Source organism: Chinchilla lanigera, unplaced genomic scaffold (genome assembly GCF_000276665.1).
Source record: "Chinchilla lanigera isolate Chin_1 unplaced genomic scaffold, ChiLan1.0 scaffold00041, whole genome shotgun sequence".
Taxonomy (NCBI): Eukaryota; Metazoa; Chordata; class Mammalia; order Rodentia; family Chinchillidae; genus Chinchilla; species Chinchilla lanigera.
In genome coordinates this window covers 9011393-9026051 of record NW_004955442.1, presented here as the reverse complement: position 1 = coordinate 9026051, position 14659 = coordinate 9011393, and the positions used below count along the sequence as shown (strand labels likewise).

At 49.0% G+C, this 14659-nt stretch overlaps 1 long non-coding RNA gene across 1 annotated transcript in view; it reads left to right on the top strand.

Moving 5' to 3' along the window:
* Positions 1-817: 817 nt before the first annotated feature.
* LOC102013345 overlaps positions 818-14659 on the top strand; it is an 81240-nt gene continuing 67398 nt past the window's right edge. The window contains exon 1 of the long non-coding RNA XR_262126.1: positions 818-858. This is a non-coding gene — a long non-coding RNA (uncharacterized LOC102013345). The remainder of the gene's footprint in view (positions 859-14659) is intronic.

Genomic DNA, 14659 nt, shown 5'->3' with positions numbered 1-14659 from the left:
AGAGTAAGGTCAGGGATTTGGATGCGTAAGTACCTGAATTATGACAAACTCATGCTGGGTGGACTTTTGTAAGCTGGATTCACTTGTGAGTCTGACAAAGTGAGTCTTATACACCTTTGACACAAATATACAATGCAAAGCATTAAAAAACCAATCACACCAAAACACTGTAAATGAGTGATTTTTACTTTTACAGTTACCTTACCATGGCAGCACAGTACAACAGCTGGCGTAGAGGGGACTGCAGGGAGCGGGCTGACAAGAAGAACCTAACTGGAGGGGGCAGATGGGGCAGGGTCATCTATGATGAGAAAAAGGAGCTTCTGCTCAGACATCACTGGGTCATTTTCTCGAGAGGGTAGACAGAGTTGAATCCACCAAAAAACCTGTGCCATCAGCATCAGGTGTGAGGGAAAGTCCATCTCGCCCTCCATTTCCGATCGCGGATGATCCTTTATCTGCACCGTCTCTGGGAACCCCTCCCGTCTCCAGTGAGTAACTGTCGTACTGTACTCGGAGCACACAGCAGCACAACCGTGCCAGAGTCTGGCAGACACCGAGCTACTTCCAGGGCAGATTTGCATCTATGAATGTTGGTATGGCGAGGTCCATTTTTATCTGACAGTTCGCAACTCGAATATCTGTATGTCGGGGACTTACTTTATAAAGATACGTACACACAGAGAGAAGGCTGTGTGAAGATGGGGCAGATATCAGGGTGATGTGGCCATAAGCTAAGGAGTGCTAGGGATTCCGGGAGTCATGAGAAGCCAGGAGTGAGGCCTGGAATAGCTACAGAGCCTCCTGAGCAACCAACCCTGCCCACACCTTGAACTTGGACGTCTAGCTCCTTGAATTGTGAGTTTCTATTTCTCTCAAGCCACCTGGCTTAGGGTCCTTTGTAATGAATGGCAGGGCTAGGAGATCAATTCCCCTGCCCAAGGTCACAGGACTTACAGTGTCACAATGAGACCAGACCCAGGTGGTTGCGTCATAGTCAGATTCCTCCCATGGCGAACACGGGGAGACCACACACACAAGTGCAGCCTCTGAAATAGGAGGCTTAGCAGGACTTGGGAGAGTCTTGGGGACCTTCTAGAGCCTTCACTTTGCAATCCTGTCTGTGGTGGGCTGTGCTAACCTAGTTGTCTTGGGAATACGGGCAGACAGGGGCCGATCTTGCCTGTTAACACTGTGTTCTGAGGTCCTTAATTAATGCAGTCAAGGAGCACACAGGGATTTATCAAATCTGTACCTGACCCAAGGCTGGGGAGAAGTTGTCAGTGCCTCAGTGGGGGAAGCGGGTGCCCACGGCCTCTGGGGTAGGGGTGGGTGTGTCAGGACAGGCAGATGGTAATGAGAAGGATGCAGAACCCTCCTTTCAGCCCCTCCATCAAGGGCTCACTATGTGCGAGACCTTGTGCTGGGCTTTTAGGAGCTAGAAATAAGGGACACCGAGGTAGGGTCTTGGGGAATATCAGGCACCCCTGTGAGGAGTTAGGGGAGCAGGTATCCAAAATATTTTATTAAATTTCACTTGCTATGTGCTGGGCACTGCTCTAAATGTAGTGATTCACTGAACACCAGTCAGCCACTGGCATAGGTGGTACTGTTGCTTATGCTTTTCACATGGGGGCCCTGAGGCACAAGAGGGTGAATTCATGCTGAATGTGTGCAGACCCCCTGATCACAGTCTTCTCACCCACACTCTGCCGCAGAGAAGGAAGGGGAAAGCCTGAGAGTTACCACTCAACCCAGATCCCTGAGAGTGAGGAGGACCCCATAGAGGACTAGAAGGAAGGGCAGAGGGGGCAGAGGGGACAGAGTGTGGAAGGCATGGAAGCGAGAGAGAGCACTGTGTAACAGTGCTGTGGCCCCAGCTGTCCCCTAGAGTCCCCATGTGGAGTCCTAAGCCCCGTTCCTCTGTTGTGGTTTACTTGGAGAGGGAGTTCTGCAGACAGAATTACTTAAGACGAGGTCATACCAAAGCCAGGTGCACTCCTTCCCCAATATATCTTGTGTCCTTATGAAAAAGGGAAATTTGGACAAGATCGGGGGCGTTCAGGGTGGTATGGCCGTAGATGAAAAAGGGAAATTTGGACACAGAGCCACGAGAATACCATGTGTAGAGGAAGGCCAAGATCAGGGCTCTGCTTCGTCACATCAAGGAGCATCAAAGATGGCCCAACCACCTGGAGCCTGGAGAAAGTCATGGGGCAGACAGCTCCTCACAGCCTGCAGAAGGGGCGGCCTTGCCAACGTCCTGATGGCAGGGACTCCTGACTTCAGAGCTCCGGGAGAATACGTGTCTGTTGTTGAGGCTGCACAGTTTGTTACCACAGCCCCAGGAAATTACTCAGTGGTCTGAGGCAGTTGGAGGAGTGGGGCGTAGATTGGGGTGGGGCATCTCAAGGACACAGGGAAAGAGAGTTAAGAGTCTTGCATAAGATTAAAAACATCAACTACCCAGTCAAAAGATGGACGTTATGGAGTGGGAGGATTTGCAGTAGGGATTTCAGGACCTTGGGTTTAAATCCTAACTCTGTTCTATGACCTTCAGCTGGTTGTTTACCCTCTGAGATTCAGGGCTCCATTCCCCCAAAAACCACCATGTTATCAAGTCACGTTTTTATTCATGAGGCTCATTTTGTAGCATCAAGTGTTGTAGCTGACCAGGAACATGGAAGCAAGCAGAACTCTATTACATATTTTTGCAGACGTATGCTAGGAAGGTAAAGCGGGACACTTACTATAAAAACTGCAAGGTGAATGTTGCCTTTGGGGGATCATTTTTTTCTTCCATGGGTAGGATGGGCTGAGGCATCAAAAGTCAGGAATCCAAAGACACAGGGGTGACAGAGCCCTTTTCCTTCCCTGGTGACTCACGTGGGCCTGGCTGGCAAAGTCACTGCATTCTGCAATCAAGGAGTCCTTCCAGCTTCGTTCAGAATTAGGGTCACCTGCCTGGAAAATATCAACATCACCCTGACATTTTTGAATGCCACAAAAGTTTTTGAATGGCAAGAGCTGGAGGCGGCACTGTTTCCATGGTGATGGGAAGCCAGTGCCAACACTGAAGGCATGAGGAATGCAGCATGCACATTTGGTGTCTGAACTTGAGGCTCCCATCTGCAATAAGAATGGACCACACAGAGACGGGGAGAGAGAGAGAGAGAGAGAGAGAGAGAGAGAGAGAGAGAGAGGGAGAGAGGTTGATTTCTCATTCCAGATGTGCAAATCAGGGGCTCTTTTGTCCTCAGGACCTCATGTGATGAACACCAGTGTCTCTGCACATGCACGTGTTTGTGTGTGTATGTGTCCTTGAGTATCTGTGTGTCTCTGGGTGTGTGGGGTGTGCACACCTGTGCAGGTTTGTATATATAGATGCACTGTGTTTTTGTGTGCATATCTGTATGTATGTGCACTTGTGAATATCTGTATGCATGTTTATATTTGTGTATTTGTATAAGTAATGCATATGTACCTGTACCTCCATGTGCCTTTGTGTGTGTGTATGTGCTGCGTGCCCTGTGTGCAAATGTGTGTGGCAACTGTGACTCCGGTGGAAGAGGAAGGGAGATGTGACTTCCAGAGGGAAAATGTAAGCTAGGTGTGTTGCATGCTCCTGTAATCCAAACATTTGGGAGTGAGTTTGAGACCAGTCTGGGCTACATAGCAAGTTCAAGGCCAGCCTGAACTACATAGTGAAACCCTATCTGAACAAACAAAACAACAACAAAACAAACAAAAAGCAAAAGGGAAATTTGAGTCTAGCTTAGGTCAATAAATTAGAGAACGTGATAAGTGCTCTCTCTCCTGCCCTGGGTTCAAGTCCAGTGCTTCCCTTGAAGAGTGATGCCAAGAAGCTGGGCCCACCCCGCAGAGGACGAGGGAGGAAGCCTGCAGTCCATGGTATCAGATGGCATGTGCTGGAGCTCGCCCTTCTCAAGCCCACTCTTTCTCTACCTCCTCCATGCCCCCCTCCCAGCCTTCTGGTAACATCCGGTGCACAGGGAGTGCCCACCCCTTTCCTCTTCTAAGCAGCAGGCCTGTCCACGAGGGCTCGGGACTCCTCTGGCCAGTGATTGGTCAGGGAGAGTGAGTCACCCAGCATCAGGGAAGAGCTGCCTTATGTAAATCGGTATAATCAGCCGTGGAGATGATGTGTGAGCCTTGAGCTGTCAAGGCCACATTTTCTATGTGGGAAGAGGTTGCCTGTGAACATGGCCAGCACTGAAGTCAGGAAAACGAAGAAAGGAGAGACAGTGCCCTGCTGACTCATCTCACGTGTTCCCCTAGATCCAGCCTTGCTGGAATGCAGTGCAGCATTGTAACATATCAAATGTAGAATAACAGAAGAAACTCAGGTGCTCATCCAAGCAAAAAGAAGCCGTGGTCTGTGTGTGCATGTGTGTACATGCATGCGTGTGTGTATGTGACAAATGGGGTGGGAGGCAGGCAGGTTGTAAAGGGGTATTAAATAGATGTCAAGCTGGGTGTGGTGCATGCCTATGATTCCAGCACCCAGGAGGCTGAGGCAGGAGGATTGTTGCAAGTTTGAGGCCAGCCTGGGCTATCTAGGGAGCTCAAGGCCAGCCTGAACTGCATAGCAAGACCCTGCCTCAGAACAAACAAACAAACAAACAAACAATGTCAGCCAAAATGTCTTTGGATTGAGACTGCAGTTGTCTGGCGGTGGAGCCAGGACTCAGGGTGGGAGGCCTTATGACGTAAATTTTGACTCCTAAGAAAGATAATTCTGATGAAGTGCCTCAGAGGTGCAGGCTTATAGGACAGGAGTCCCTATAGCTGGAGGACGTCACGTGGGAGACAGCGCCAGGGAACGCGGTATTAGAATTCTTCTGGAAAGTGAGACAAGTCCCATTAAAACTGGTAAGGGAGGAATGTATGGTTCATGTAGTCAGGAAGAATTCACAGGTAGCTCACAGAATTGGAGGAGGAGCTAGAGGACCCACTGCTTCTGAGGATGGAAGCAGGGTTGTCTGCTTTTCCCTGCCTGTCTCCATTTTCCATTTCCATGGTAGGAAAGATGGCTGCCATTCCTCTGGACCCTACACCCTTCTTCCTCCAACCCTGACTGCAAGAGAGCACCCCAGGGAAGGACTATGATTGGCTTTGATTGAGTCATAGGCCCAACTTTGGAGCAATCACTGTGATTGGTCATGTCTGGCCCGAGTCCTATATCCATTTCAGTGAGTAGAAATTAGTCGAAGTTACAAGAAGGTGAATAGTGGGAAATGTGCTGGGCTTCTGAAAATGTCAGTCCCCATGGTGCACTGTGGATGGTGTAGGAGGCTCCAGCACGAAGTGAAAAGATGAACGATGCACTTCTGAGGTATTTGGGCACACAGTAGGGGTGTTGAAAGCACATATTGAAGGAATGTGTAAAGATTCATTATGAGTTACTCTACCTTATTAACACCTTGTAGTTGACTTTGCAATCCAGAGATTGATCGGCAGAGGAGTCAGATGGCCTGGGTGTTGGAGTCATCACATGTGGATGTGGCCTTGGGTTACTTCCCATTTCTCAAATAAAGCACCCCTCAGAGAAAGCACTTCTGTGCTAGAGCACCATGGTAGGAATTTAGAACTAACTAGGTGGTTATTGAATCATTTTTGCTCATTCTGGTTATTCCTTGAGCCTTCCCCAAGTGTTCTCACAGATCTGAGTTATGTGAGAAGAAAACTCTAATGAGGGATATTTTGGGAGCAAAAGCATGGATTGAGTTCCTTGGAAGTCTTGAATGAGGTTATTAGAGTTGCAATGGCCATTCAGGGAGTGGAGATGACTGTAAAAATATTTCATCAAACCAGCTGAGCAGGTTGTCTTTTGCTGGTTTCCTTTTTTTAAGAAAACTCTGCTGTCTGTGGAACTCGGGGGCTCTCTGCTTCTGCCCTTTGTTGGATATATCACGGCTTGGAAGTCTTGCTGTAGGGTGGCACATTCCCTCCAAGAGTCACAGAAGTTTAACTGCCAGTGTAAAGTGAGTGTGAGGTGATTAGGTCATCAGGGCTCCCTCCTTACAAAGAGATTAAGGCTGTTATCTAAGGAGTGGGCAGTTATCGTAGGGGTAGGTCCTGGAAAAAAGATGAGGTTAGCTCTGGTTTTCTTTCTGTCTCACACACTCACTTCTGCCTACCAACATGGAATGATGCCATTTGAAGGTCCTAGACAGATGCTAGTGCCCATTTGAAGGTCCTAGACAGATGCTCTTTGGCTTTGAACATCTGTTGTTTATAAATCTATAAACATCTATTGCTTATAAATTATCCACTCTATGGTATTTTAGCATAGAAGCAGAAAATAACTTGCTCAGAAACTTGTAATGCACTTCTGCTGCTCACAGTAAGAGTACCAGGCTAGGCTAAGTGTGCTGCTATTCTCCATTTCCATGTTCAAGGCAGACATCACTAATCAATTACAGAAAGCCCCAGCTCCCTGCCACTGGTAGCTATCGATTGGGGAACAAGAGGCAACCAGTGTGCTTCCCTGATTCTGCCGTCTCAAAGGCGTACTCCTCAGCCTGGAGTCTGATGCTTTCCAGAGCTTGTCAAGTTTCCTTCCAAGAAACACGCTCCTTCTGTCAGTGTCTCGAGTTCTCACATGCTCGTTCCTCCCTGGGATTTTGAATGATTTTCTGCCCAGGCTAACGAGGAAGCTGTTGAGTATATAATTCCTGGAATCAGGCCCCGTATAGATCCTGGTACCTCTTGAGTTGGGTAACATTGAGCCAATCATGTAACTGCAGAGACCTTCCTCATTTGCAATTTGCAGATGATAATAACAATACATACTTCACAGCACTGACGTGAGGGCAAAAGAAGATATTCCACGAAGGCCCCTAGAACACAGCCGGCCCTGAATGTGTTCAGTATGCTAAGGTGCTAGTGTAATGTCTGCTAGAGTGCTTTGCATCTGGCACTTTCATTGTGACTTATTTCTCTTTTGTTTTTTTCTCCGGTACCGGGAACCGAACTCACGACCTTGCGCTTGCCAGGCAGGTGCTTTTGCCGCTGAGCTAAATCCCCAGCCCCTTTGTTTCTCTATTAGACATCTATCTGCCCATTAATCCCACTGTCCATCCATATCGTTTGTCATTTGCCCTTTGCCTTTTCCAGTTCTCATCACATCACAACGAAAGCTGTCCCATCCTCCTACCTACTAGCCATTTCCCATTTTCTAGGATTTTATCACCCAAGATGCTGCTCCACCTCAGGGACGCAACACTCACCAGCTTTTCTGGAGTTACCCTGCAGGGGCACCATGCTCACAGATTACAAAAGTGAGAAGTCCCTGCAGTGTGCCACCCGGTGTCCTGCTCCCAGACACATAATGGGGCCAAATCTTGCCTTTCCAGGAGAATAAACACTCCTGAGGGCAAAGGCTGCACCTTAGTTGCCACAGTGTGCCTGGTGCCTGGCACAGTGCCCACCAGGCATTAGGTAATCAATGTGGGTGGAACAGAGAACAGGGAAGGGGTGAGGTGCCACTGGATCTTTCAGTGCCTGGGTTAGTGCCTGGCGTCCTCTTTCGGTCCCTTCTGTGGTTGCCTAGGATACAAAGAGTTCTCAGCCTCAGTGCCGCTGATGTTTTGGACCAGGACATTCTTTGTGTAGGGAAGGCTGTCCTTTGCATTGCAGGTGTTCAGCAGCATGTGTGGTCCCTTCCTACTAGATGCCAGTAGCAACCTCCCAGCCCTCCAGCTGTGATGCCCAAAACTGCCTCAAGACATTGCCAATGTTCCCCAGAGGACAACACTGTCCTGGCTGAAAACCTTTGGGTCACTATGTACCTGCAGGTCCCAGGCAGGTGACAGCCACTGTCAAGCATGGTAAAAGATAGGAGAGCTGAGCCTGCCATCTTATCTCTGTATTAAATGATCAGTTTAGCAGTTTTGAGGCGTGGCCTGGGGGCAGCATCGGGACCCTGACCTATCCAAAACCAAGAGCATGAAATTGGACCTAGGAGGACGAGGACATAGGCCAATGTTCCCTTTGAATCCTCAGGTGAATGTGAGTGGGTTACACTGGGAGGGAGAAGAGGAAGGAATTTGGGGAGGTTCCTTGGATTTTGGAGATTGTGCAATTTGGCAAGGTCTCTGTCTTTTTCACTGGGTTGACATTCTGGGAAGCAGGCTTGTCCCGTGACCAGCGCAGCCTCCCAGGATGTGTCCTTCTTTCCTGACTAGCTCAGCTTTGTGGGATCCTCTCAGGTCACGCCTTTGAGGAAGGTTTCTCTCAATCCCTTCCTCTCCGGCTGTGTTTGGGTCCTTCTGTGACCCCACAGTCCTCTCCATCCCTCACACTTATCCCATCACGGTCCCTCGTCGATTAGGCTCTGCACGGCTTCTTGTCAGTCTCTGCCACACAGCCATGCGTCTTATTCATTTTTATATTCGCAGTGCTCATCACGAGGGCATGCACACAGTAGGCGTTCATCTCTTCATTCAGTGCAGTGTACTGGTCAGCCTGCAGCAAAACCCTGGACTGGGGACACGGATTCTCAAATAGGACGTCCTTGGCTCATACAGTACAGGGGACAATGGCTCCTCTGGCTCCTGAGTCTATCTTGCTGCATTGTCTGGGCACTGTAGAAGAGTCTGGGGCTCTAGACTGTTCCCAAGTCAGGTAGTGGAACTCCTGAGCCAATGGAGACCAGATGTCTACTTGGGTCCTCATGTACCTGCGAAGCAGGATCTATCACCACACATCCATTTTACCAGAGAGGAAACTGAGACCCAGGTGTGTTGAATGACATGCTCCAGATCACACAGTGAGTCAGTAGCCATGGGAGTGCGAATCCAGGACTTTCAGTATACCTTGCTTTCTTTGTATTCTGGGTTCAGAGCTCGGCCTCAGACTTCAGAGTTGATTTATCACAGCTGTTACTTTCCAGCTCTAGGATGCAGGTCAAGTGACTTAATTTTTCCACGTTTTATTTCCTCACCTGTAAAATGGGCCTAATCTAAGCCTTCTTGTCAGGTTATTTTAAAGAATCAATGTGAAGATCCAGGAACAGAAAACTCTTAGTACTACACACAATAAACCTTCCAGGCCAGGGAAGCTGCTGCCTCTGAAATCCCGAAGTTCACATCCCTTTGCAGGGTGCAGATGCCGCAACCCAAAAGGATCGATGATCTCACCCCCTTCCCGGCCAGAACAGCCTCCAGGAAGGGGCCCAACTTCCTGGGAACCGCACATCACTTTTTCCTCCCAGGAGCCCAAATTTCAAGACATGTAGCTAAAATTGGCCTGCAAACAGCTTTTGCAGAGCACGTCGCAGCTTTTTTTGGGTCTAGAGAGCCAGTTTCCATGATGAAAGTGGCACAGAAGGAGAGACCCAGCTAAAAACAGCCACCGCCCAGACTGGTGTTAACAGGATGCAGCCGCCCTGTAGTTTGGGGGTTTAGACACTTCAACTTCCGCAGCAGCTTTCAGCATGACCACTAGGTGGCAGTGTCGCAACGCGCCGCTGGAAGGCGGCCCAGGAGCCTGGTGGAAGAGAAAGGCGCTGCTTCTGGAAACCATGCCTATAAAATTCGCTGTGCGGCTACAATATTCCCCACTAAAGTATTTCCCTTTTATTTGGGGGCATTTATTTGCATCACAGCGTGTCATGGAAGCACCTCTTTTAAGGGCTGGCTTGGTACCTCCAAAGCAAAGTTAAAGAATTGTTGACCAACTCCTAGTCCTTGCCCCTGGGTGCCCCTGCTGCAGGCGACTTGTGGTCCTTCAGGCCCCAGCTGCTTACGAAGTTCATCACACCCTGAATCTGAGGACGTAGTTGAAGGACTTGCCTTGGTTTTGAATTTTCCTGGAGAGGTGGCTCAGATCAGGGGGCAGGTGTTAGTTGGGACAGCGGCTCTTGCCGTGGAAGGCCGGATGCTTTGCCTCCCATGGTGGTTGGCTGGTGCTCAGCTCGCTGCATCAGATGGAGAGGTGACACTAATGCCACTTGCTTCATGGCCCGCAGTGAGGGAGACAGAGTCTCAGATGGAATTTCTTAGAGTAGTTCTGGCGCTTAAATGTTAGTTACCGTTGCAGTGTTCTCAGTATCTCCAGGGCCTGGTGTATATGAGACACCTAACGATCACACTCTCGATCATCCCTTATCCAGAATGTTTGGGACCAGAAGTGTTTTGGATTTGGGGCTTTTCCAGATTTTAGAATATTTGCATAGACGTAGTGATATACCTTGGGGATGGGACCGAAGTCCTAATGGAAAATTCACTTTTGTTTCCTATCTCCTTTACACACCTGTCTGAGGTAACTGTGTACAGTATTCCTTAGAGTACGTATGTTTTGACTGTGACTGGTGACTTGAGGTCAGGTGTAGGATTTTTCACGTGTGGTATCTGCACTTAGGCTTCAGATTTTGGATTTTGAGTTTTTTTTTATTTTTTTATTTTTGGTGCCGGGAATTGAACTCAGGACCTTGCGCTTGCCAGGCAGGCGCTTTTGACACTGAGCTACATCGCTGGCTTTGGGTTTTGGGTTTTTGGATTAGGGATGCTCAGTGATGGTATCTTAATGGGCCTCACTGTCCTCATCTGGGGGACCACAGAGGAAGTGGGTCTAACTTGGTGACCTTGATGGGCCAGAGGTGTAGGTCCATCGAGGGATGTGAGCCCTCAGCAGAACCCTCCGCAAAGCCTCTCGAAGCTCTGTTCTGAGGCTCCTTCTAGCCCCGAAGACCTGAGATCTCCCCAGACCTGGGTGATTGCAGCTCTCAGGGTCTTTGGAGCCAGCAGCCATGAGGCCAGCCCGCATTTCAGCCCTCACCTTCCTCAAACACCCCCGCTGCCTCATGCCCACATGTGCGGGCTGGCACCCTGCCCTGCGTTCCCCCATGTTCCATGTGCTCTCCTGAGTGTTCAGCTCCAAAAGGTTTTGGCTCTAGCATCTTCCCTGTCACCTGCTACTGGCAAGCCGACCCTGACTGTCCCTTACGCTCCCTTCCCGGGCCAACGAAGCTTCTCTCACAGCCCAGCTCTGTGCTTCATTGCTGCTTTCCTGGATCTCCATGATCCACTCTTTGGGACCCGTCACTGCCTCTGTTACCTGGTCCCCGTCCTCCACCTCCCCAGCCCCTGGTCTGATCTCTTCCGCTTCTGCTTCCTGGTTCCTCACAAGCTCACCCCTACCCAGTTCCCTCTGCTGCCCCAAATCCAGCTCTGCACTATGGGTTCCAGGTCTCCCTGTGCCTGGCAGCCGAGGCGGCCTCTGAGCTAACAGCTTTTGGTTTACCTTTGAAGGTCCATTCCCAGCACCTTTCCTCTCCCATTTCAGATCAGGGCTTTGCGGGCTCAGTACGGTCGGTAGCCTTGTTTTCTCTGTAAGGTGGCTCTGCATCCATTCTTGCCCATTTGCTGCTGGTGATCTGAGTTTGCTCTCACTGCAACGCAGGGCTGAGTGCGAGATATTTACTCTCCGGCCCCTGGCAGGAACCGTGTGCCAAGCTTTATTCCAGTTCCAGCCAAATGGCACTGCAGGCTGTGGGGGCCTTACACAGAGCGTGGCTGGGTTTGGGGCTGGAGTCCTCCTATTTGCAAAGTCCTTGCTCATTTCTTCCCAGAGCGATTCTTCCTGCCTTGGGAGGCCCAGCGCTAAGCCCGCAATCCAGCCTCCTTCAGCGAACACTGACGGAGAGCCCAGCAGGTGCCTGCATCCACGCGCTGGGCAGACATCCTTGTTTCAGGGAGTTCACACTGGTGCCGCGGCCCCGCTGCTGCTCACGCGTGTTCCTAGAACTCCAGTCCTCTCATTGCTGTCATGCTTTTGGTCTTGGGGCCTGGTGCCCGCCTCATCTTTCTTTGGCACCTGGCACCGTGCAGATCAGTATAATCTATCAGAATGCATGAATGAATTGTTCCCCTCCCCAGGGACCACTTCTGGGCTATCTCCACAGCACCTGGATTCCACCCTCCCCGTGATTCTAGCTGCTTCTGCAGACCCATTTCAGGCCACACGCGATTTATATTTGTGCTCCTCAAACTTTCCAGTGCAAAGGGATTGCCGAGCCATCATGCAAGTTGCTGCCTCTGCAGGTGTGAGATGGAGCTCTGTGTGTCTAACTAGGTCCCTGGCGCTGCTCCTCCAGGGATCACAGTTTTGAGTAGCAAGTGTGGATTTTTGCCCCTAATTTTACCCTAGAATTGCTCGGGGACCCTAAAATGCTTACACCTGGGCCTTATTTCACAGAGATTGAGTCAATGCAGGGGTGTATGGTGCGGCCCATTTTTTTACATAGGATTTTAATGTGCAGCCAGAATTAAACCTCAACCTACAATCCCTGGCCTAGAGCCACGTCTTAGACATGTTGACCTTGGGCCCACCTGCCTCCTACTAGCACCTTCCTGTCTCTGGTCACACCTCACCCAGTCCATTCTTTGTTCTGTAGTGAGGGTGACTTTCCCGGAGATGTCAGCCTGTCTGGGCTACTCATCCACTGAAGACATGCAAATACTCCCCATTGCTCTCAAACCCATGACAGAGCTTACAGGCTCTGAACCTCCCACCTATCTCCCACCACATTCTCACCCTAGGTTCCAGGGTCACAGAACATGGCTGCTTCCTAAGGCTCCGAATGCTTTTCCCTCTCCCTTCTGTATGTTCTCACATGCAGAGTCTTGAAGTTGAAGATGCACTAAAGGTTGAGGTTGCTGACTTTCTCCCAGTTCTGTTCTGTGGACACCTGCAGCTTACAGGAGGGAATGTGTATTTGATTGCAGTTTCAGCGGGATCACCCTGAAGTGGGCTGACTCCAAAGAAGAAAGGGCACAGTGAAGGCCCAGGAGGGCAGCTATTCACCCCAAGGCAGCTGGGAAGCCGAGAGAGGAAGCGAAGAGCCAGAACAAGAATACAAACTTCCAGGTCACGCCTCATGACCCGCCTCCACCCAGGCTCCGCCTCCTCACGGCACCCTCAGCCCCGGACTCACCAAAGGGTGCATCCGCTGACGAGTATCCCTGAGCCAGTCACCATCCAAACACAGGGCACTTGGGGGGCATTTTAGATTTAAACCGTGACAGGCAGGAAATGAAATCAGTCCTTTTATGTTTTGACCTTCTCTTTGACTAGAAGGTCCCTTCTCCCATGCTTTCTATCACCTGGCTGATGGAAATTTTTTTTGTAAAAAGAAAAAAGCAAACCTTGGGCCCATTACCTCTGCTTCCTGCTACTCCCGAAGCTGCTGCCAGCAGGCCCAAGTACAGGGCAAAGCTGCCCGCAGGACTTCTCCTCCTCTGGCCTCCTCTTCCCTGCAGCTCCTTTGCACCAGGAGTTCCCGGCCTTGACTACTCATTGGAATTACTTAGCTGGGAGCTTTCAAGAGAAATATATATACATATTTTTTTACTGTGGTGAAAAACATCTAACCTACAGTTTATTATTTTACCCATTTTTAAATGTCCAATGTGGTAGTGCTAAGTGTGTTGTTAGGGTCTGGATCCCAAATGTCCCCCCTACATCTCATGTGGTTGGAGGTGAGGCTGTTGTAGTGATCTAACTTGATCAGTGGAGTAATCCGTTGTTGGATTTATGATTTGGTGGACTCATTGGATGGTGATGGACACTTAGGAGGTGGAGTCCAGGTGATGGAAGGGGTCTTGGGAGCATGAGCTCCGCAGAACTCCGTCTTGTCCCTGGCCCCTTCCTTCCTGGCTGTTTTCTCCGTCTTTGCTTCCCAGCTGTCTCAAGGTGAGCAGCTTTCTTCTGCCCCAGCACCCCATTATGTTTCAGATTTATCTCAGGTTAAAAACGATGGAGTGGGCTGGCTGGACTGAAGCATCTAAAACCACAAGTCAAGAAAACCTTTTCCCCTTTTAGTTATTCTTCTCAGGTATTTGGTCACAGTGATGAAAAGCTGACTAATACATATATTTGTGTTACTCTGAAAAATTTTCATCTTGCAGATCTGAAACTCTAACAGTGACACAGCTCTCCCTGTCCTTTTCCCCAGCTCCTAGAGCACACCTTTCTTCTTTCTTTCTCGACAAATTTGACTACGTCAGGAAACTCTTAAACATGGAGTTTCAGTATTTATCTTTTTGTGACCAATTTATTTCACTTAGTTTAAGTCCTCAAGATTCCTCCATGTAGTAGTAGCACTCAGAAATTCCTTCTTACAGCTGGATAATGTAACACATTTTGTCTGTACATGATCCCTTGTTGAACATTGGGTGGCTTTTACCTCTTAGCTATTCTGCATAGTGCCACTATGAATATAGAGCCAATTTTTTATTCTTTTGGGTACATCACAGAAATGGGATGGATAGCTCATGTGATAATTCAATTCTTATTTTATTTTGAGAAACTGCTATACTGTTTTCTATAGTGGCCATACCATTTTATACTCTTATCAACAGAGCATAAGTTTCCACTTCTTATTCTTGCCAACACTTGTTACTTTCTGTTTTTTCTTTTTAGTTTTTTATTTATTTTTACTATAGCCATCCTGATGGGTGTTAGGGTGCTATTTACTTGGCTGTTTTCATATTATTGGAGAAATGTCTATTTAAGTCATTTGCCCATTTTATAATTCAGTTGTTTAATTTTTTTGTGGTTGTACTTCAGATTTTTATAAATATGGACATCTGGGTCCCCGAGATTCTTTTTTTATTTTATTTTATTTTATTTT